At 50.0% G+C, this 19,987-nt stretch overlaps 1 long non-coding RNA gene across 1 annotated transcript in view; it reads right to left on the reverse strand.

Moving 5' to 3' along the window:
• Window positions 1–2,036: 2,036 nt before the first annotated feature.
• Window positions 2,037–19,987, reverse strand: part of LOC122461863 — a 28,119-nt gene continuing 10,168 nt past the window's right edge. Inside the window, exon 3 of the long non-coding RNA XR_006284081.1 lies at window positions 2,037–2,095. This is a non-coding gene — a long non-coding RNA (uncharacterized LOC122461863). The remainder of the gene's footprint in view (window positions 2,096–19,987) is intronic.

Consider the following 19,987-nt stretch of genomic DNA (forward strand, 5'->3'; position numbering starts at 1 on the left):
CGACCCTCCTCTCTTGAGCCCCACAGTTTCAACCATCTCTCCTGTCCTACGCAGCATTGACAAGCAGCTCCTGGGAGAAATCACGCAACCTACAACATGCAGAGGACACTCACGGGATATGCAACCACCACTGTCCCCAGCCCCGGGCTGGGATCAGCACATGGGCAAGTGCTGGCTGAACTGAACTCTCAGCAAGATGGTCATTATGCCTACAGGGAACCCCCTTTTTTTTTCTGGTGTTCAGCAACAACTCTTAGTGCTGTAATTACAGCTGATGTCTCGCCTTGCTCTGAGTTAGTACAGAAACATTCCCAGAGGAATATTACCAGCAGGAGAGTGGGGTGGGAGGAGGCATTGTTTCATGGTGTCTGTGTATAAAATGTCTTGTGCGATTTCCACAGCATGCATCCGATGAAGTGAGCTGTAGCTCACGAAAGCTCATGCTCAAATAAATTGGTTAGTCTCTAAGGTGCCACAAGTCCTCCTTTTCTTATTCCCAGAGAAGTTGGGAGTGCAGAGCCTTGAGTGACTAAACAAACAAACAGCTAATATTTCAGCGCCAGGGATGGAGTGCAGGAAGGTGTTAACCATGCTCAGTGGCTGTTCTGAAGCTGGTGTGGAAGGTTTCCATTAAGGGCAGACATTCCTGCTTGCACACATGTACCCCTTGGTTAGAAGCTGGAAGCTCCTGACCCATCAGTAGTGAGTTGTGTGAGGGGTACAAAACTGGCAGCCTTGTGAGCCCCAGTCAGATCCACCCCAGCCCTGCTGGGAGAAGACAGAGCTGCCGGGGTGAGCCGGACTGCTCTGTGATTTTACAGAGGGATTGAGACTGGGACAACACCGTAACGGAGCAATCGCAGACTGGATGTCAAATGCCTTCATGGGGTGTATTACATCACTGAACCAGACACCGTGTGAACCTAACAGCTACAGCCAGTGTCAGTCGTTCTTATTAGAAGTTGTGTCCGTGCTCAACATCCCAGGTGCTGAAACAACTGGTTATTGTGTACACTCAGTGTTTTCCCTAGTTGTCAGTATAATACCCACGGCGAGTCTATGTGACAGCTGATTTCCAATTCGCAGCAGTCCCAGTCCCTGTGCGGATTTTGTAAGGCATTATAAGTATCGATATTTTGGGGTTTAGCCCTGTGTTTATATTCTTCATTTTAAAAGAAAATCACAACTCTCCAGCTGGCGAGGTTAGTCTAGCTTGGGTGCCTTGTAACTGCGGTGCCGTAAGGGTTTATCTCTGGAGCGTTATTCAGTAAAAAGGATTCGAAACTGCTGCGGAGGGGGGGGGCGGGTATGTGTGTGTGTCCCTCTCCCCTCTGCCCCTGGCTCTGCCCAGGGTCAGAGACTGCTTGCAGCCAGCCTGCCTGTCTCCTGCCCGCTAACTGGCTGCTGTCTCTTCTCCCACTTTGAGGGAGAGGGTTGCCAGGGTGACTGGGGGGGGCGGGGGTGTTGCCTCCCCACCAGTGCAGGGACGAGGGACCCCGAGGGGTGCACCAGGGTGTCTCTTCTCCTGGGGCACTGCCCCTCACGAAGAGGGGTGGGGCTACAGTCCGCAGCTCCTCAGGCTGAAGCAGACAGCGACGGCGGTTCCTGCGGAGCGTGGTCGGGGGCTGATAAGCTCTGGGCTGCCCACGCAACAAGTTTTATTCTGACACATTTGGGACAAATTGCGATCCCAGCGCTTGGCCCGGCGAGGCGCAGAGCCCTTCCCAAGAGAGGCTGAACACCTTCGTCGCCCAGTGATGTCACCGGCAGCAGGGGGCTCCCAGAACCGTGCAGGACCAGGCTCACACTCCTCTCGTTTTAGTTTAATCAGACAGGGTATAAAACACAATGTTTCTGAAATCTCAGCTCCACCCACAGCCCTTACTCACGCCATGCAGCACTTACCTTGGCGAGCAGCCCCACAACCGGTCTCTCGTTCTGGCTTGGTCTTGGGTTGTGAAACAAAGTAAAAACCCCACCGTTTTGTCTCTACACCGAGTCTGATGGAATTCCACTTGCCCCATTTTTTACTGGTGCATCTGATGGGTGCTGGCTACTTGTGACCACGTTTGCTCAGCCAAGCAGCTTATATCTCCTAGTAAGGGACACAGATTAAGGAAATTAGCATGTGAAATTGAGGATATCAGACGGATTGTGCCTTCATGCTCCAAGGGCCGAGGCAGTCAATGCTCACATGAATGCTCACCACTCCTCCTGATATCATCATCATCACCATTATTATTTACTATCACTAAGCAGGACTCACGTACATTCGCCGGGGTATTTCTTGCTGTTTTTAGGAGCACACAGCAACTCCCGATCTTGTAGTACAGCGATGAAAGAGAAGAGACGTCCCTTGTAACAAAGGACTGCTGGCAACCCGACCCTACTTTCATGGGAGGTTTCACATTTCACAATCCAACAAAACTCTGTTGCATCAGAAATTTCCAAGCCGCTCTATTAACAAGCCACATGTGAAGCACCAACCAGTAAGAGTTCAAATTTTTTAGCAGGAATTGTTAGCTTCCTCCACTGCCCTTCCCACCAGAAAACCCCAGAAACGTCAGATGCTATAAGTCTGAAGGGCACCTGAAGACCAAGATCTGCTGGGGACTTTTAAAATTCAGCACCCTTCCCCATTTTTGAAAAAAGAAGAAGGTGTCAATAACCTGACAGTTGGGAATCTGCTTGCAGATGGCAGACTCTGCTCAGAGCACGGAGTCTCTGGATTTGCACAGATGAGTCTGGGCCTAACAGGCTGGCCTTGTGACTCAGCCAGTCCTGTCCCTGGTGGGTGTAGGGTGTTGCCAATGGGACTGTTTGTATCATTATCAATTGTACCAACTACAGGAAGGAAATGGGACAGAATCAGAGCTTGCTTGCCATAGTCTCTGCCAGAAAGAGTGACTGGTGTAGCTACACCTGCACACCTCCCGAGTGGAGAGAGCGCTTATACCGGCAAAGAGTGCTTTTGCTGCTCTAGTGGATACCAATTACTGAAGCAACATAAGCTGTATCATAGAATCATAGATTAGGGTTGGAAGAGACCTCAGGAGGTATCTAGTCCCACCCTCTGCTCAAAGCAGGACCGACACCAAATAAACCATCCCAGCCAGGGCTTTGTGAAGCTGGGCCTTAAAAACCTCTAAGGATGGAGATTCCACCACCTCCCTAGGTAACCCATTCCAGTACTTCACCACCTTCCTAGTGAAATAGTGTTTCCTAATATCCAACCTAAACCTCCCCCACTGCAACTTGAGACCATTGCTCCTTGTTCTGTCATCTGCCACCACTGAGAACAGTCTAGATCCATCCTCTTTGGAACCCCCCTTCAGGTAGCTGAAGGCTGCTATCAAATCCCCCCTCACTCTTCTCTTCTGCAGACTAAATAAGCCCAGTTCCCTCAGCCTCTCCTCATAAGTCATGTGCCGCAGCCCACTAATCATTTTCGTTGCCCTCCGCTGGACTCTCTCCAATTTGTCCACATCCCTTCTGTAGTGGGGGGCCCAAAACTGGACACAATACTCCAGATGTGGCCTCACCAGTACCGAATAGAGGGGAATAATCACTTCCCTCAATTTGCTGGCAATGTTCCTACTAATGCAGCCCAATATGCCATTAGCCTTCTTGGCAACAAGGGCACACTGCTGACTCATATCCAGCTTCTCATCCACTGCAATCCCCAGGTCCCTTTTGGTAGAACTGCTGCCTAGCCATTTGGTCCCTAGTCTGTAGCGGTGCATGGGATTCTTCTGTCCTAAGTGCAGGACTCTACACTTGTCCTTGTTGAACCTCATCAGATTTCTTTTGGCCCAATCCTCTAATTAATCTAGGTCACTCTAGAGCCTATCCTTACCCTCCAGAGTATCTACCTTCCCCCCCCCCCATCTTAGTGTCATCCACAAACTTGCTGAAGGTGCAATCCCATCATCCAGATCATTAATGAAGAAGTTATTGAACAAAACCGGCCCCAGGACCAACCCTTGGGGCACTCCGCTTGATACCAGCTGCCAACTAGACATGGTGCCATTGATCACTACCCATTGAGTGCGATGATCTAGCCAGCTTTCTATCCACCTTATAGTCCATTCATCCAGCCCATACTTCTTTAACTTGCTGGCAAGAATACAGTGGGAGACCATATCAAAAGCGTTGCTAAAGTCAAGGTATATCACATCCACCACTTTCCGCATATCCACTGAGTCAGTTATCTCATCATAGAAGGCAATCAGGTTGGTCAGGCATGACTTGCTCTTGGTGAATCCATGTTGACTGTTCCTGATCACCTTCCTCCCCTCCAAGTTCTTCAAAATGGATTCGTTGAGGACCTGCTCTATGATTTTTCTAGGGACTGAGGTGAGGCTCACCGGTCTGTAGTTCCCTGGATTCTCCTTCTTCCCTTTTTTAAAGATGAGGACTATATTTGCCTTTTTCCAATCATCCAGGACCTCCCCCAATTGCCAAGAGTTTTCAGAGATAATGGCCAATGGCTCTGCAATCACATTAGCCAATTCCCTCAGCACCCTTGCATGCATTAGATCTGGACCCATGGACTTGTGCATGTCCAGCTTTTCTAAATAGTCCTTAACCTGTTCTTTCACCCCTGAGGGTTGCTCACCTCCTCCCCACGCGGTGCTGCCCAGTGCAGCAGTCTGGGAGCTGCCCTGGTCTGTGAAGGCCGAGGCAAAAAAGACAGTGACTACTTCAGCTTTTTCCACATCCTCTGTCACTAGGTTGCCTCCCTCATTCAGTAAGGGGCCCACACTGTCCCTGACCTTCTTCTTGTTGTTAACATATCTGTAAAAACTCTTCTTGTTCCCCTTCACATCCCTTGCTAGCTGCAACTCCAATTGTGCTTTGGCCTTCCTGATTACACCCCTGCCTGCTTGAGCAATATTTTCATACTCCTCCCTAGTCATCTGTCCAAGTTTCCACTTCTTGTAAGCTTCCTTTTTGGGTTGAAGCTCACCGAATATTTCTCTGTTAAGCCAAGCTGGTCGCCTGCCATATTTGCTATTTTTTTGCACATCGGGATGGTTTGTTCCTGCACCCTCAATGAGACGTCTTTAAAATACAGCCAGCTCTCCTGTACTCCTTTCCCCCTCATATTAGCCTCCCAGGGGATTCTTCCCATCAGTTCCCTAAGGGAGTCAAAGTCTGCTTTTCTGAAGTCCAGGGTCTGTATTCTGCTGATTTCCTTTCTTCCTTTTGTCAGGATCCTGAACTCGACCATCTCATGGTCACTGCTGCCCAGGTTGCCACCCACTTCTACTTCCCCTACCAATTCTTCCCTGTCTGTGAGCAGCAGCCCCTAGTTGGTTCCTCCAGCACTTGCACCAGGAAGTTGTCCCCAACACTCTCCAAAAACTTCCTGCATTTTGTAGTAGCCAAAGTATTGTTATCTGTTATAACTGTCTCTACATGAGGACTTTTGCCAGTACAAAAACATCACCAGAAAAAAAAAATCACACCCGTAAACCAACATTGCTATCGCAGCAGAAGTTTCTAGGATAGGCCTGGCCCTAGACTGTAGCTTTGTTCTGTATTTGTACAGTGCCTAGCACAGTGAGGTCCTGCCCTATGACTGGGGCCGATAGCAGCTACCGCAATGCAAGAAAAAAAAAATAATAATAAAGTGGGTGTCATTACACCAGATCTTGAATTTGGCCCAGGGAATTTCACTCCCCTCCATGTCCAGTTTTACCTGCAGAATAACTGCTCAAGTTGATTTTTAATTATCTGTATGTAAAGTGATTAGAAAGCAACACACGCAGCAAAATGAGCTTAGGGTTGCCACATGTCCAGTTTTCGACTGGAACACCCGGTCGAAAAGGGACCCTGGTGGCTCCAGTCAGCATCGCTGACCAGGCTGTTAAAAGTCCAGTTGGTAATGCAGCGGGGCTAAGGCAGGCTCCCTGCTTCCCTTGGCTCTGTGCAGCTCCCAGAAGCAGCCGGCAGGTCCGGCTCCTAGGTGTAGGGGCAGCCACGGGTGCTCCAGGCGCTGCCCCCACCCGGAGTGCCGACTCCACCACTCTCATTGGCCAGGAAGCGTAGCCAATGGGAGCTGCGGGGGGCGGTGCCTGCAGGTGGAGGCAGCGCGCAAAGCCACCTGGCCCCTCCACCTAGGAGCCAGAGGAGGGACATGTTGCTGCTTCTGAGAGCTGCCTGAGGTAAGTGCCGCCTGGAGCCTGCACCCCGCACCCCCTCCCACACCCCAACCCCGTGCCCCATCCCCGAGCCCCCTCCCACACCCAGACACCCTCCCAGAACCCGAACCCCCTCTCGCATCCTAACCGCCTGCCCCAATCCTGAGCCCCCTCCACATCCAAACTCCCTCCTGAAGCCCGCACCCCCTCCTACACCCCAACCCCCTGCCCCAGCCGTGAGCCCTCTCCCACATCCTAACTCCCTCCCAGAGCCCGCATCTCACACCCCAATCCCCTACCCTAGCCCAGAGCCTCCTCCTGCACCCCAATCCTCTCATCCCCGGCCCCAACCCAGAGCCCGCCCCCCAGCTGGAGCCCGCACCCCAACCCCCTGTCCTAGCCTGGTGAAAACGAGGGAGGGAGGAGGAGAGCGAGTGACGGAGGGAGGGGGATGGAGTGAGTGGGGGCAGGGCCTCAGAGAAGGGGTGGGGTATGGGCAGGGCCTTGGGCCAGGGGGCAGAGCAGAAGCATTCGGTTTTGTGCGATTAGAAAGCTGGCAACCCTAAGCGAGCTCTTAAAAGCATCTCTCGTTTATTGTGCACTAGCATTTCCTTTATCACAGGAAATACACCACGAACCAAATTCTGCCTCCGATACGCCAGTGCAGCTCCATTCTAGTTGCCCGTGCATATCAGGAAGGTGAATTTGGCCCTACACCGGCAAATAAATGCATGATCTCTCATCAAGCTCTGATTTATATCCCTGACGCAGTCCCAGGGCTGATGCAGCCGTGTGATCCCACACACGCTGATACTGTTATCCTTAAGAACAGGGACACACAAAGGGGCTTTGCGCTAGCTGCATGCCGTACTGCCCTGCTGAATGCCTTCCCCGTCCGGCGCAAGCCAAGCGACAGGTAAGGGCAATAGTGTCGGGACCGACGTGCAGAGCTGACAAAATCCACATGCAAGAGTGAAGGGACAGTAGAGCCATCTCCATTCCGGGAAGGCTGTGCCTTAGGGGGTCTCAGCCCCCTCCTAAATGTAGGGACCCAATGAAATGAAAACAATGGGGACAAGCAACAATAACGTCAGCACATGTGACCATTCCCATTCTCTCCCCAGCGACTTTTTCTAAGAATCCAGTTGCTTCTTCAGCCCTCAGAAGCTGGAAAAATTGGTAGGGACACTCACTAAAAGCCCCCACAGCACAGCACTGTTTACACCAGCCCAGACCTGGGCCAGCAAGCAGCTCTGTGATAACAGACAGTTGAAATGGGAGCTGCCACACAGGTCATTACTCAGGAAACGAGGGGACTAGGGGCTGGCCTTGGTAATGAACAACGGCGCTCTGGGTCCCCAGACCAGTACTAAAGAGAAGCCGTACCCTCAGATAGCTCGGGGGTGGCCTGGTGAAAAGAGTAGGCAGCCCCAGTCAAGGCCTCAGGAGATAAGTGTCTGCATTAAAAATCCACATTCCGGGATTTCCATCAAATCTTTCCAATACCGCGTAACAACCATTACTCTCACGCGAATGCCATGGCAACATTACACTGACATGTACCAGCAATTACTGGGAGCTCAAAAGTGACCAGTGCACCTCAGGGTATGGCCTCCTGCAGGGCGAACCCAGGCTCTTACTCAGGGCTTGTCCCTAGCCCGGTTCCCAGCCACACACAAACCTCTCTCACCTCCGGAGTGTGGGGCTTTACACCCGGGCCAGCTGGGCCCTCCCAGGCTGCAGGCTGAAGCCTGGGGGCTACTTCCACTTGGGGTGGTCACTTGCCCGCTTTGCAGTGAGGACACAGGCTAAACCACTCCAGGGCTGATAGCCTGGAGAGCCATCCAACAGTGGCCAGTGCCAGACGCTTCAGAGGGAATTAACAGAACAGGGCAAGTATCAAGTGATCCATCCCCTGTCGTCCACTCCCAGCTTCTGGCAGTCAGAGGTTTAGGGACACCCAGAGCGTGGGGTTGCATCCCTGTCCATCTTGGCTAATAGTCATTGATGGGCCTGTCCTCCAGGAGCTTACTTGATTTTTTATTGAACCCAGTTATACTTTTGGCCCTCACAACGTCCCCTGGCAATGAGTTCCACAGGTTGATTGGATGTTGTGTGAAGTACTTCCTTATGTTTGTTTTACATCTGCTGCTTATTAATTCCATTGGGTGACCCCTGGTTTTTGTGTTATATGAAGGGGTAAATAACACTTCCTGATTCACTGTCTCCACCCCAGTCATGATTTTATAGACCTCGATCACATCCCCCCTTAGCTGTCTCTTCTCCAAGCTGAGAAGTCCCAGTCTGATTCGTCTCTCTGCAAACAGAAGCTGTTCCATGACCCCTACTCATTTCTGTTGACCTTCTTTGTACTTTTTCCAGTTCTAATCTATCTTTTCTGAGATGGGGCGACCAGAACTGAACGCCGTGTTCCAGGAGTGGGTGTGCCAGGGCTTCATCGAGAGGCACCAGGATATTTTCTGTCTTATTATCTGTCCCTTTCCTAACGGTTCCTCACAGTCCGTTCGACTTTTTGATTGCAGCGGCACACTCAGCGGATGTGTTCAGAGAACTCCCCACAATGACTCCAAGGTCTCTTACTTGAGTGGGAACAGCTAGTTTAAAACCCGTAATTTTGGATGTATAGTTGGGACTGCATTACTTTGCATGTATCAACATGGAATTTCATCTCCCATTTTGTTGCCCACTCGTCCAGTTTTGAGAGATCCCTTTGTAACTCTCCAAAGTCTGCTATTGACTTAACTATCCTGTGTAATTTTGCATCATCTGCAAATGTTGCCACCTCACTGTTTTACCCCTTTCCCAGATCATTTATGAATATGTTGAATAGGACTGGGCCCAGTACAGACCCCTGGGGGACACCACTATTTACCTCTCTCCATTCTGAAAACTGACCATTTATTCCTACCCTTCATTTCCTGTCTTTTAACCAGTTACCGATCCATGAGAAGATCTTCGCTCTTGTCCCATGACAGCTTACTTTGCTTAAGAGCCTTTAGTGAGGGACCTTGTCAAAGGCTTTCTGATAGTCCAAGTGCATTATATCCACTGGATCACCCTTGTCCACACGTTTGTTGATCCCCTCAAAGAATTCTGAGAGATCAATGAGGCATGATTTCCCTTTATGACAACAGTGTTCATCTATGTGTCTGATGCAAAGTAATGCACATTGGAAAACATGATCCCAACTATACATATCAAATGATGGGGTCTAAGTTAGCTGTTACCACTCAAGAAAGATCTGGAGTCGTTGTGGATAGTTCTCTGAAAACATCCACTCAAAAAAGCAAACAGAATGTTGGGACTCATTAAGAAAGGGATAGAAAATAAGACAGAAAATATCATGTTGCCTCTAGATAAATCCACAGTATGCCCACACCTTGAATACTGCAGGCAGATGTGGTCACCCCATCTCAAAAAAGATATACATATAGGAAAAGGTTCAGAAAAGAGCAACAAAAATGATTAGGGGTTTGGAACAGCTGCCCTTTGAGGAGAGATTAATAAGATTGGGACTCTTCAGCTTGGAGAAGATAGAATGAAGGGGGGATATGATCGAGGTCTATAAAATCGTGACTGGTGTGGAGAAAGTTAATATGGAAGTGTTATTTACTCCTTCTCATAACACATGAACTAGGGGTCACCCAATGAAATGAACAGGCAGCAGGTTTAAAACAAACCGAAGGAAGTGTTTCTTCACACACCGCACAGTCCACCTGTGGAACTCTTTTCCAGAGGATGCTGTGAAGACCAAGACTATAACAGGGTTCAAAAAAGAACTAGATAAATTCACAGAGGATAGGTCCATCAATGGCTATTAGCCAGGATGGGCAGGGATGGTGTCCCTAGCCTCTGTTTGTCAGAAGCTGGGAATGGTCGACAGGGGATGGATTACTAGATAATTACCTGTTCTGTTCATTCCCTCTGGGGCACCTGGCATTGGCCACTGTCGGAAGACAGGACACTGGGCTAGATGGACCTTTGGTCTGACCCAGTATGGCCCTTCTTATGATAATTCTGTTCTTTACTATAGAATCATAGACTAACAGAGTTGGAAGGGACCTCTGGAGGCCATCTAGTCCAACCCCCTGCCCAGAGCAGGACCAATCCCAACTAAATCATCCCAGCCAGGGCTTTCTCAAGCCTGACCTTAAAAACTTCTAAGGAAGGGGATTCCACCACCTCCCTAGGTAACTCGTTCCAGTGCTTCACCACCCTCCTAGTGAAAAAGTTTTTCCTAATATCCAACCTAAACCTCCCCCACTGTAACTTGAGACCGTTACTCCTTGTCCTGTCATCTGCTATCACTGAGAATAGTCTAGATCCATCCTCTTTGGATCCACCTTTCAGGTAGTTGAAAGCAGCTATCAAATCCCCCCTCATTCTTCTCTTCCGTAGACTAAACAATCCCAGTTCCCTCAGCTTCTCCTCATAAGTCATGTGTTCCAGACCCCTAATCATTTTTGTTGCCCTTCGCTGGACTCTCTCCAATTTCTCCACATCCTTCTTGTAATGTGGGGCCCAAAACTGGACACAGTACTCCAGATGAGGCCTCACCAATGTCGAATAGAGGGGAACGATCACGTCCCTCGATCTGCTGGCAATGCCCCTACTTATACACCCCAAAATGCCATTGGCCTTCTTGGCAACAAGGGCACACTGTTGACTCATATCCAGCTTCTCGTCCACTGTAACCCCTAGGTCCTTCTCTGCAGAACTGCTGCCGAGCCATTCGGTCCCTAGTCTGTAGGGACCGAATGGCTTGGTAGCAAAAAAGGGGGGGGGGGGGGGAAGGTGAGAAAACCTGTATTTGTGCTGGAAATGTCCCACCTTGATTTTCATGCACATTGTAAGGAGAGTGGTCACTTTGGATAGGCTATTACCAGCAGGAGAGTGAGTTTGTGTGTGTGGTTTTTGGAGGGGGGTGAGGGGGTGAGAGAACCTGGATTTGTGCAGGAAATGGCCCACCTTGATTATCATACACATTGTGAAGAGAGTGGTCACTTTGGATGGGCTATTACCAGCAGGAGAGTGAGTTTGTGGGGGGGGGGGGGGGGGGGGCAGAGGGTGAGAAAACCTGGATTTGTGCTGGAAATGGCCCAACTTGATGATCACTTTAGATAAGCTATTACCAGCAGGAGAGTGGGGTGGGAGGTGGTATTGTTTCATGGTCTCTGTGTGTATATAATGTCTTCTGCAGCTTCCACAGTATGCATCCGATGAAGTGAGCTGTAGCTCACGAAAGCTCATGCTCAAATAAATTGGTTAGTCTCTAAGGTGCCACAAGTACTCCTTTTCTTTTTAGTCTGTAGCGGTGCATGGGATTCTTCCATCCTAAGTGCAGGACTCTGCACTTGTCCTTGTTGAACCTCATCAGATTTCTTTTGGCCCAATCCTCCAATTTGTCTAGGTCCTTCTGTATCCTATCCCTGCCCTCCAGCGTATCTACCTCTCCTCCCAGTTTAGTGTCATCCGTAAACTTGCTGAGGGTGCAATCCACACCATCCTCCAGATCATTAATGAAGATATTGAACAAAACTGGCCCCAGGACCGACCCTTGGGGCACTCCGCTAGATACCGGCTGCCAACTAGACATGGAGCCATCGATCACTACCTGTTGAGCCCGACAATCTAGCCAACTTTCTACCCACCTTGTAGTGCATCCATCCAGCCCATACTTCTTTAACTTGCTGACAAGAATACTGTGGGAGACCGTGTCAAAAGCTTTGCTAAAGTGGAGGAATAACATGTCCACTGCTTTCCCCTCATCCACAGAGCCAGTTATCTCGTCATAGAAGGCAATTAGATTAGTCAGGCATGACTTTCCCTTAATGAATCCATGCTGACTGTTTCTGATCACTTTCCTCTCATCTAAGTGCTTCAGGATTGATTCCTTGAGGACCTGCTCCATGATTTTTCCGGGGACTGAGGGGAGGCTGACCGGCCTGTAGTTCCCAGGATCATCCTTCTTCCCTTTTTTAAAGATTGGCACTACATTAGCCTTTTTGCAATCTTCTGGGACTTCCCCCGATCGCCATGAGTTTTCAAAGATAAACAAAGATATTGTTTCAACCAGTTTGCCTGGTACTGAAATTAGGCTTACTGGTCTGTGATTATCAGTGTCGCCCCTGGAGCCTTTTTCAAAAATTGGCGTTGCCTTAGCTACTCTCCAGCCATACAATACAGAGGCTGGCTTAAATGATAGGTTACACACCACAGTTAGTTGTTCTGCAGTTTTATATTTCAGTTCCTTCAGAACTCTTGGGTGAAAACCATCTGGTCCTGGTGACTTATTACAGTTTAATATATTCCAAACCTCTCTGTAATGGGGTGCATGCTGTGCCCCTCCGGTTCGGCCCTTCTCCCCCTCTTCTCAGAGACTCCGGGACACTTCAGGCTGGTGCAACACCTGTGCTCTTTATTTGTGATCAAGCCCCCACCACCAGTTTCCAACTATATACAGGCCTTTTACAACAGCTTGGCCTACCACAGGCCTGGCTAGCAACAAACTAGGAGACTCCCACCTCCCTATGAGTGAGCGGTCGGTCGGTCATCCCCCACCCCACACTCCTCCCAGCCTTATAGCTCCTGCTAAGAAGGCTGGCAGGCGTGGTCAGTTACCAGGCAAGCATCAGGCTATCTACCCAGCCCCAATCCATGTCTCCCTGATTGGGGCAGGAGCTGAGTAAGGCCTCTCTAGCAGCACCCTGCTACATGCCCCTTTTGACACCACAATCTGGGGCAGTTCCTCAGATTTGTCACCTAAAAAGAATAGCTCAGGTTTGGGAATGTCCCTCACATCCTCTGCAGTAAAGACAGATGCAGAGAATTCAATTAACTTCTCTGCAATGGCCTAGTCTTCCTTGAGTGCTCCTTTAGCACCTTAATTGGCCAGTGGCCCCACTGACTGTCTAGAAGGCTTTCATTTGACTGTTTCTCTTCAGTTCCTACCTGTACACCAAGAAACATGCAAAGAACCAGGGGACGTGCCCCCAGAAGTCCTCACAACTCACACCAGTGAGTGCAGCCCCAGTGGGGACACAGTAACATGGGCAGAACTTAGCAGTGGGGCTGCTCATCCCTGGCTTATGTAAGCGGGGGAATAGTCCCGCTGTTGTGGGGAACTTTCCTGGCTTCTGCACGACCCCGGTGAAGTGGGCTAGCGAAAGGATCTGAGTCCTCGCTCCCACTTCCTTTACCCAGCGGCCTCCCTGCCCTTGAGGACTCCCCTTCCACTCTCCTGTCTGGCAGAGTCCTCGTAACCCCAACAAGGCTGGGCCCAGGATTCCTGGGGGGCTCGACCCCCAACCCTGCTGTGGTCACCTAGGACAGGGGCTAGGGTGTCCCCACTCTGGGGTACTCTCTCTGCCCTGGGCACGTCTCTGACCCACTGACCATTACATACAAGTTAAAGCAAATGCAAGATATTTAATTAACAATTTATTTTAAAAAGAATAAGGGAAAATGGGAAAGGTTAAAGGAAACACATCACCCCGCTCTGTGGCAGGGAACATCACAAACAGCGTCTCTGGAACGTCAGGGCAGTTCACAGTCTGCTCCTTGTAAGTCCCAGGCCCCTTCTCAGGTCCTGGCTGTGCTGCAGGGATGCTGGGGGTTGGACACTTGCTCTGGTGGCGGCCACACGCTCTCAGGCTCTAAGTGGCAGGACCCTTCTTCCCGGTGTCGCCCCCGCCCTGTCGGGGTTACGATCCAAGCCTGGCCTGCGGAGCCCCTTGGCGGAGGCGTCTCCCTGGGCTGGGCCCGGCCCACTGCCCAGGGTCCCTCTCGCTCTCCCCAGCTGCTCACCGCACCCAGCTCCAGACGGCTCCAGCCCCAGCTGCACCACTCGGTCTCTGCTGCTCTGCCTCCAGCTCCCTGGGCTGCTTCTCTGGCCCCTCTGGCTCTGGTTACTGCAGCTCTGCTCCCAGGACAGGTCTGCTCTGCAGGCTGCTTCTGTGACTCTGCTCCCAGCCCTGACCTGCTCCCTGGGCTGCTTTTCTGGCCCCTCTGGCTCTGGTTGCTGCAGCTCTGCTCCCAGAACAGGTCTGCTCTCTCTGGGCTGTGCCTCTGGCTTTGGGGCTGCAGCTCTGCTCCCAGGACCGGGTCTGGTCCCTCCAGATCTGGCCCAGCTCTGCTCCCCAGCTCAGGTCGGGTCCCTGCTTTCTCCTTAGCTCAGCCCCACTCTGTCCAACCCAGGCAAATCCAGCTCACATGGAGGACGGGACCTTCCTGGCCTCCTGACTCCCTGATTAGCCTGCCTGCCCTCCCTGTCATTCAGGCTGACCTGGAGCATTGGCCTCTCCCCATTGTTCCTGGGGGCTGTCAGTCCTGGGTCCTGATTCCCCATCAACCCTTCCCCCTTTTTAGTACTGGGAGCTAGCAACTAAAACACCCCACTGAATGTTAGTAAGGGGGCAACAGTCCCCTTACACTTAGGCTAACCCAGGCACTCAGACCCAGTGCCGCTCACCCAAGTTAACTCTATAGCAAAGACATACCCAGACAGGCCCAGGTGTGGGTGGACTGTCTTTTCAGAACAGCAATGAGGCACACTGGCGGGCTGGGGGGAAGAAACTGGCATTGCCAGTACCCATCTGTACACTTGCTGGGTATAAGCAGAGAATTTCCGTGCCCAGAGTTGCCAATCCAGCACCTTTCACCAGCACTACATTCCCAGGAAAAAATATTTTTTTAAATAAAGACACTGAAAAGCTGTGGGGTCCTTTAAGAGGGAAGAGGAGAAATTTACATCAAGAACTGGGTTTCCATGCAATATAAATAGGTTAAAGAAATAAGATAGGAAGAGAGGACACACTGTACATGCCTGATTACTCTTGTAATGCTGATACGCTCCAGATCTTGGGTTATCTGCCACATATAGTAAGTGCCAGCTCAGTAAATTTGACCTTCCCAAGGGCAAATCTTATGCTATACTCATCTTTGCAGACAGATCATTTTCTCACATTCTTGAATCACTGCCATTCTTCAATCAGTCACTCCATTTCTACCTCTTCCCCCTATCTTCTCCCTTTCCAGCTACTAGGTGCTAGAGCCGGTCTCCCTTCGGGCAGGGGAACCCTACGGAGTTACATGCTTCTATGTTCTAATCCACCCAGGGGAGCCGGGTGAGGCAATTCCTGTGTCAGTTACACATACAGGTGAACATAGCTCATTAATGACTGGAGCCCTAAACCACACAATGGGAAATCACTGATGCAGTTAGGAGTTTGTATCTTCTACTTCTGATCAGATCACTATTGGTTAAGGGACGCGCTCGGAAATCCACCAGAAATCTCCACCATCTCAGTCAGGAGATCATCAACTTCTTTACTGAAATCGGAAATATGTTTTCTGTGTCTTTTACAGGAGCCTTTTTTCAGTTGGCTAAGGTGCCGTACTCCAGACAAAGTGGATGGCAGAAAGTATCTGATATATACCAATTGCTAACCATAGGCACTGTCACAGTGCCTAGCTGAAAGAAATATATATATATTTTCAATTAGTGGAATTGCTTTCTGATGAGCTGGAATCGTATTGACTTGAAACACTGGAGAGCTCAGTGGTTTGATGCATTAGTGTGTTATACTCACTGTAAGTCTGAACTACTGAGAGCCTAATAAAAAAAATCCACCCGGAGCCCAGACACTTCTCTCTCTCTCTCTCTCTCTCTCTCTCTCTCTCTCAATAACATCTAATTAAAGCGTGCCAGTCTCGCTTACAGGGAGTTATTCCCACATTAAAGGGATGCTGACAACATCTGAGAGTGTGTATTATTAAAAACTGGGCTACATTTGGGGGGGAAATGGTGCAGATCGTTGCGCAAGATGCTGAGTGCTGGTGTGGACTCTTCCATCCGCCCTCATGAGAAGGGGGAATAGGACTCCATTACACCTGGGATTGCTTGTACGTGGTCCTGTTAGAGCTGCCTTCCGATTTTCAATAAACATCTCTTTGGGGGGCGGGGAGGGACACCAACAACTTAGGCAGTCACAGCTGCCGTATCAGATCTGCCCACTGGCTCGTCAAGCCCAGCACCTTGCCTCTTGCAGAGGATAATCCTCAGTACCTCAGAGGAAGGGGGAAAGCCCCATAGTGCACCTGGCCCATATAGAAGGGAAGAATTCCTTCTGGACCCCTGCAGTGCTCAGCCAGGGCCTGACGGGTGAGGCGCGAATGGCTAGTCTCTCTTCTGTAACTCAGCCCTCCAGCCAGGTCAATATTTAGCTCTGCCCTTTTCAGGCTAGCAAAGTTCCACAAACAAAACCCCAACAAATCATTCCAAGACCTTGGGTCAGGTCTCTGGTCCCTGACTCTGGGCTCATGCCACTTTGCCAGTGGCTGGTTGGGGAACCCAGGCCCACCCTCTACACCGGGTTCCAGGCCCGGGACCTTATAATCAGCAGAAAGGGACTGCAGACTCCCTCCCTGTAGCTCCCTCTTCTTCTTGGGAAGGCCCCATGCCCAGACTTTGTGACCTGTCCAGGATTTAGAGCCTCGCTACTCTCCAGATAGTCCTAAAGAATTGCAGAAGCCCTTTTTTCTACTGGGCCCCATTTTCCTTGTATTCTTTATAGATGCTGCAAGGAAAATTGTTACTTTAAGGCCTCTGAGTTTTCTGTCTAAACAAACACCTCCTGTCACTGGTACAGTCTTTACCATCCCAGAGGAGATGATCTACCATTTCCTGGACTTCACAAGCTACACGCAATCCATCTTTATGTTTGTTAATTAGAAATACGTTACTATTTAACTCACAATGCCTTGCTAGAATTCCAATTAGAGCCACTTCGCTCTTCCTCTCCAGGCCTTGGATTTCAGCAACATTTTCAACTCCTGGGCATACGTCTCGGAATTTTTTCCTCTCCATTTTGCTGGCCCACAGGTCTCGCCATTCCTTCCTTAGCTCATTTTTTATTAGGTGTTTAATTTGCTACAGGGGATCCCTCGGTCAACCTGCTCGTGATTAATTGCACTTCTTGCCTGTTTGTCTGCCAGTGCATTGTCTGTTATCCCGGCATGCACCAGGGTCCCCGCTATTACTATGGTGACATCCAGCTGCACCCCTTGGGCTGTTAGCAGTAATATCATGTCTGTGGTCAGACTCACCACTGTCAATTGCCTGCAGCCCCGATAAAGAATCGGACAGGATGGCCCCAGCAGCTCGCGCACAGCGAAAGCCTCGTTTAGTACTCGTCTGCCTTCTGCTACAAGTACCCTCTCCTCAGACGAAGCAGCCTGCTCTGCCAGGGGGCTTCACCGTCAGTTGATCCTGGCTCTCCCTCCAGGTGCAGTCAGTTAAACATTACTGCCCTCAGACCCACGGTAACTTATTCAGGGCCTGAGTTATTATTAGCCCCATTTTACAGATAGGGAACGAAGGCTCAGGGTACTTGCTTCTGCACCATTCAAGTCAATGGGAGCTTTACCATTGACTTCAATGGGCACAGGATCAAGACCAGACATAAAGTGATTTGCCCAAGGTCACACAAGGCGTCTGTAGCAGAGCCAGGAGCTGGAAACAGGTCTCCTGAGTCCCAGCCCCATCTCTGAACCACAAGACCAGCCTTCCCTCCAGCTACAGCAGCTAACTCTCAGAGCGGCACAGCCCGACGCCCTGCTCCTGGAGGAAACATTCCTTAGTACTGGTTTTAATTCCCCATGACTCAATTCTTCTGAATCAGTATAAAAGGGAGATGTGAGAGGGCGTACAAACCCCGCCCCAGGTTGAGTGAACTGCTCTGGGCCCCGGCAGCCCCGCACCTGCACAGCATCGTGCCCTAGAGGAGGAGCTCCGAGGAGGAGCAACCAGCTCAGGCAGGCACAAGCAGCGGAAGAGAAGCGACCTGCGCTCGGCGTGACGGGGAAGGAGCTCCAGCACCTGGCTGCGCGATGTTGCCAGATTCAAAGGGAAGAGACTTGTGAGTCTGAGACTTTATCTGTGAGGCCAGTATCTGATGCCTGATGCCTTTACCCACTGGGAAAGAGGGGTCCGGTAGGAAGTGATATAGGGAGGCAGCAGTATAGCCCTTGAGTGGTGCAGGTCTTAGCTACTTACACGGGCCCTAGACTGTAGCCCGGCAGAGAGGGTGGGCCTGGGTTCCCCTACCAACCCCTTGGAGGGGTCAAAGGCAGAAGCCAACCCCTGATCTAGAGAGTCTAAGGCAGAGAAGGCCCTGAGGACAGACGATCCTGAGACTCAACCCAGGTGCCAGACCTGGAGACTCCTGGTCTAACTCAGAGGGCTTCCCTGTTGCTAGACTTTTTACATACCCTGAAAGGGGCAGACCTAAGGGTGAGTCATGGGAGGGGCAGATCTCTACAGGAGCAGAGTGGCTATCAACAGGAGGTGCCAGGAAACAAGAGAACCTGCCTGACCGCTGAGCAGCACCTGCGGTGAGTGATCCCCTTCGCAAGGGGACAGGTCAGCTTTTACTGTGTGTGCCATAACTGTGACGACTTCCCTCCCCTCCGAGCAAAGGAGAATATTTTTCAGAACTTGAGACGTTGCAGCTGGAAATAAGACTCAGAAACAGTGGAATGGGGTCTGTGCCACTGCCACACCTCACATCGCACAACGGCACGAGACACACCTGGTTCCACTCACACGCGCACAGTTCGGCAAAAGTAACTGTACTGTCGGCCAAATCTTTACCCCTTTACTCCAGCAAAACTCCCTTCAAACGAGATCATAAAGGCTTCAGCATTCAGTCCTGTGTGCATTAGTATGCAAACTGCCTCTGTTTTTTTTCTAATATAATTCTTGTATGCTGGGTTCTGTGGTTTTCATGCTTGCTGTTCTGAGAATATCCATGGAAGTAATACGGGCACGGCACATCAGTGTGCAGCCAAGCTCTGATTTTGATTTTTATTGTTGTATGTTTCTTACAGATATTATCCCCCAACTGTCCATAAGTCTCAGAATTATTTTTCTTTTTACAGCCTGAATTTTAAGTTGCTCCAAAGCCTCCGCCTGAAACACTGCAGAGTAGAATATGCTGCAAGTCACATTACGCAATTTTGTGTTGCAATCCAAAGAAAACAAGTTCTTCTTTTCGACAATTACCAAACTACTTAATTGGGCAATTTCGCTGCATTTGCACTTTTTCAGATAATAACATTCCTTAGAGAGTGAAAGAATAACTCTATCTGCATGAGAATTATTGCTGTTTATGGCATTACAGAGGACTCTCTAAAGTTTCCTGGGTACTTTAGTTGTTGGCAAGACAGCTTTCTGTGATTGGTGTTCGTGCCAAAATCAAACCAGGTTCATAAAAATTAGAGATGGGCCTGAATCACACCACCCCTAAATTTGAACCTGGATTGAGACGTCAATTTGGCAGATAACCCCTAATGGGCTGAACAAAACCCTGGGACCCAAACACCCCAATTTGGGGGGATTCAAAATCCAGATTCAAGTTTTGCAACTTGGGTCCATCTCTGACCCAACAGTCTGCAATCCTCTCTGGGAGCTTTGAACAAATTCAGTTTCAAGCCAACTCAAGATGGTTTTTGGTTTGGGATCAAAGTCATACAACACTCTCCATTTTGTGTGGGTTCAGCATGAAATCAGATGAAATCTGAACTTTGAATTAATTCTAACGAGAAACTCAAGTGAAGCTTGTGGGTGAGGAGTGAAGAAACCCAGTTGGTCAGAAACTAAAGAAAATAGTTAACAAACCTCTTCAAAGCAGCACCTTTCATGTGGCAGTATTTGCTTGTGCCCTGTCACTCACACTGGCAAGCAGAGTCCAAGGATAAGGGCAGAAAAGCTGGCTTGTTGCTGTGAGTATCCCGTCCTGAATTACATCCTTTAACAACTT

The sequence above is a fragment of the Chelonia mydas genome, chromosome 9, assembly GCF_015237465.2.
Source record: "Chelonia mydas isolate rCheMyd1 chromosome 9, rCheMyd1.pri.v2, whole genome shotgun sequence".
Taxonomy (NCBI): domain Eukaryota; kingdom Metazoa; phylum Chordata; order Testudines; family Cheloniidae; genus Chelonia; species Chelonia mydas.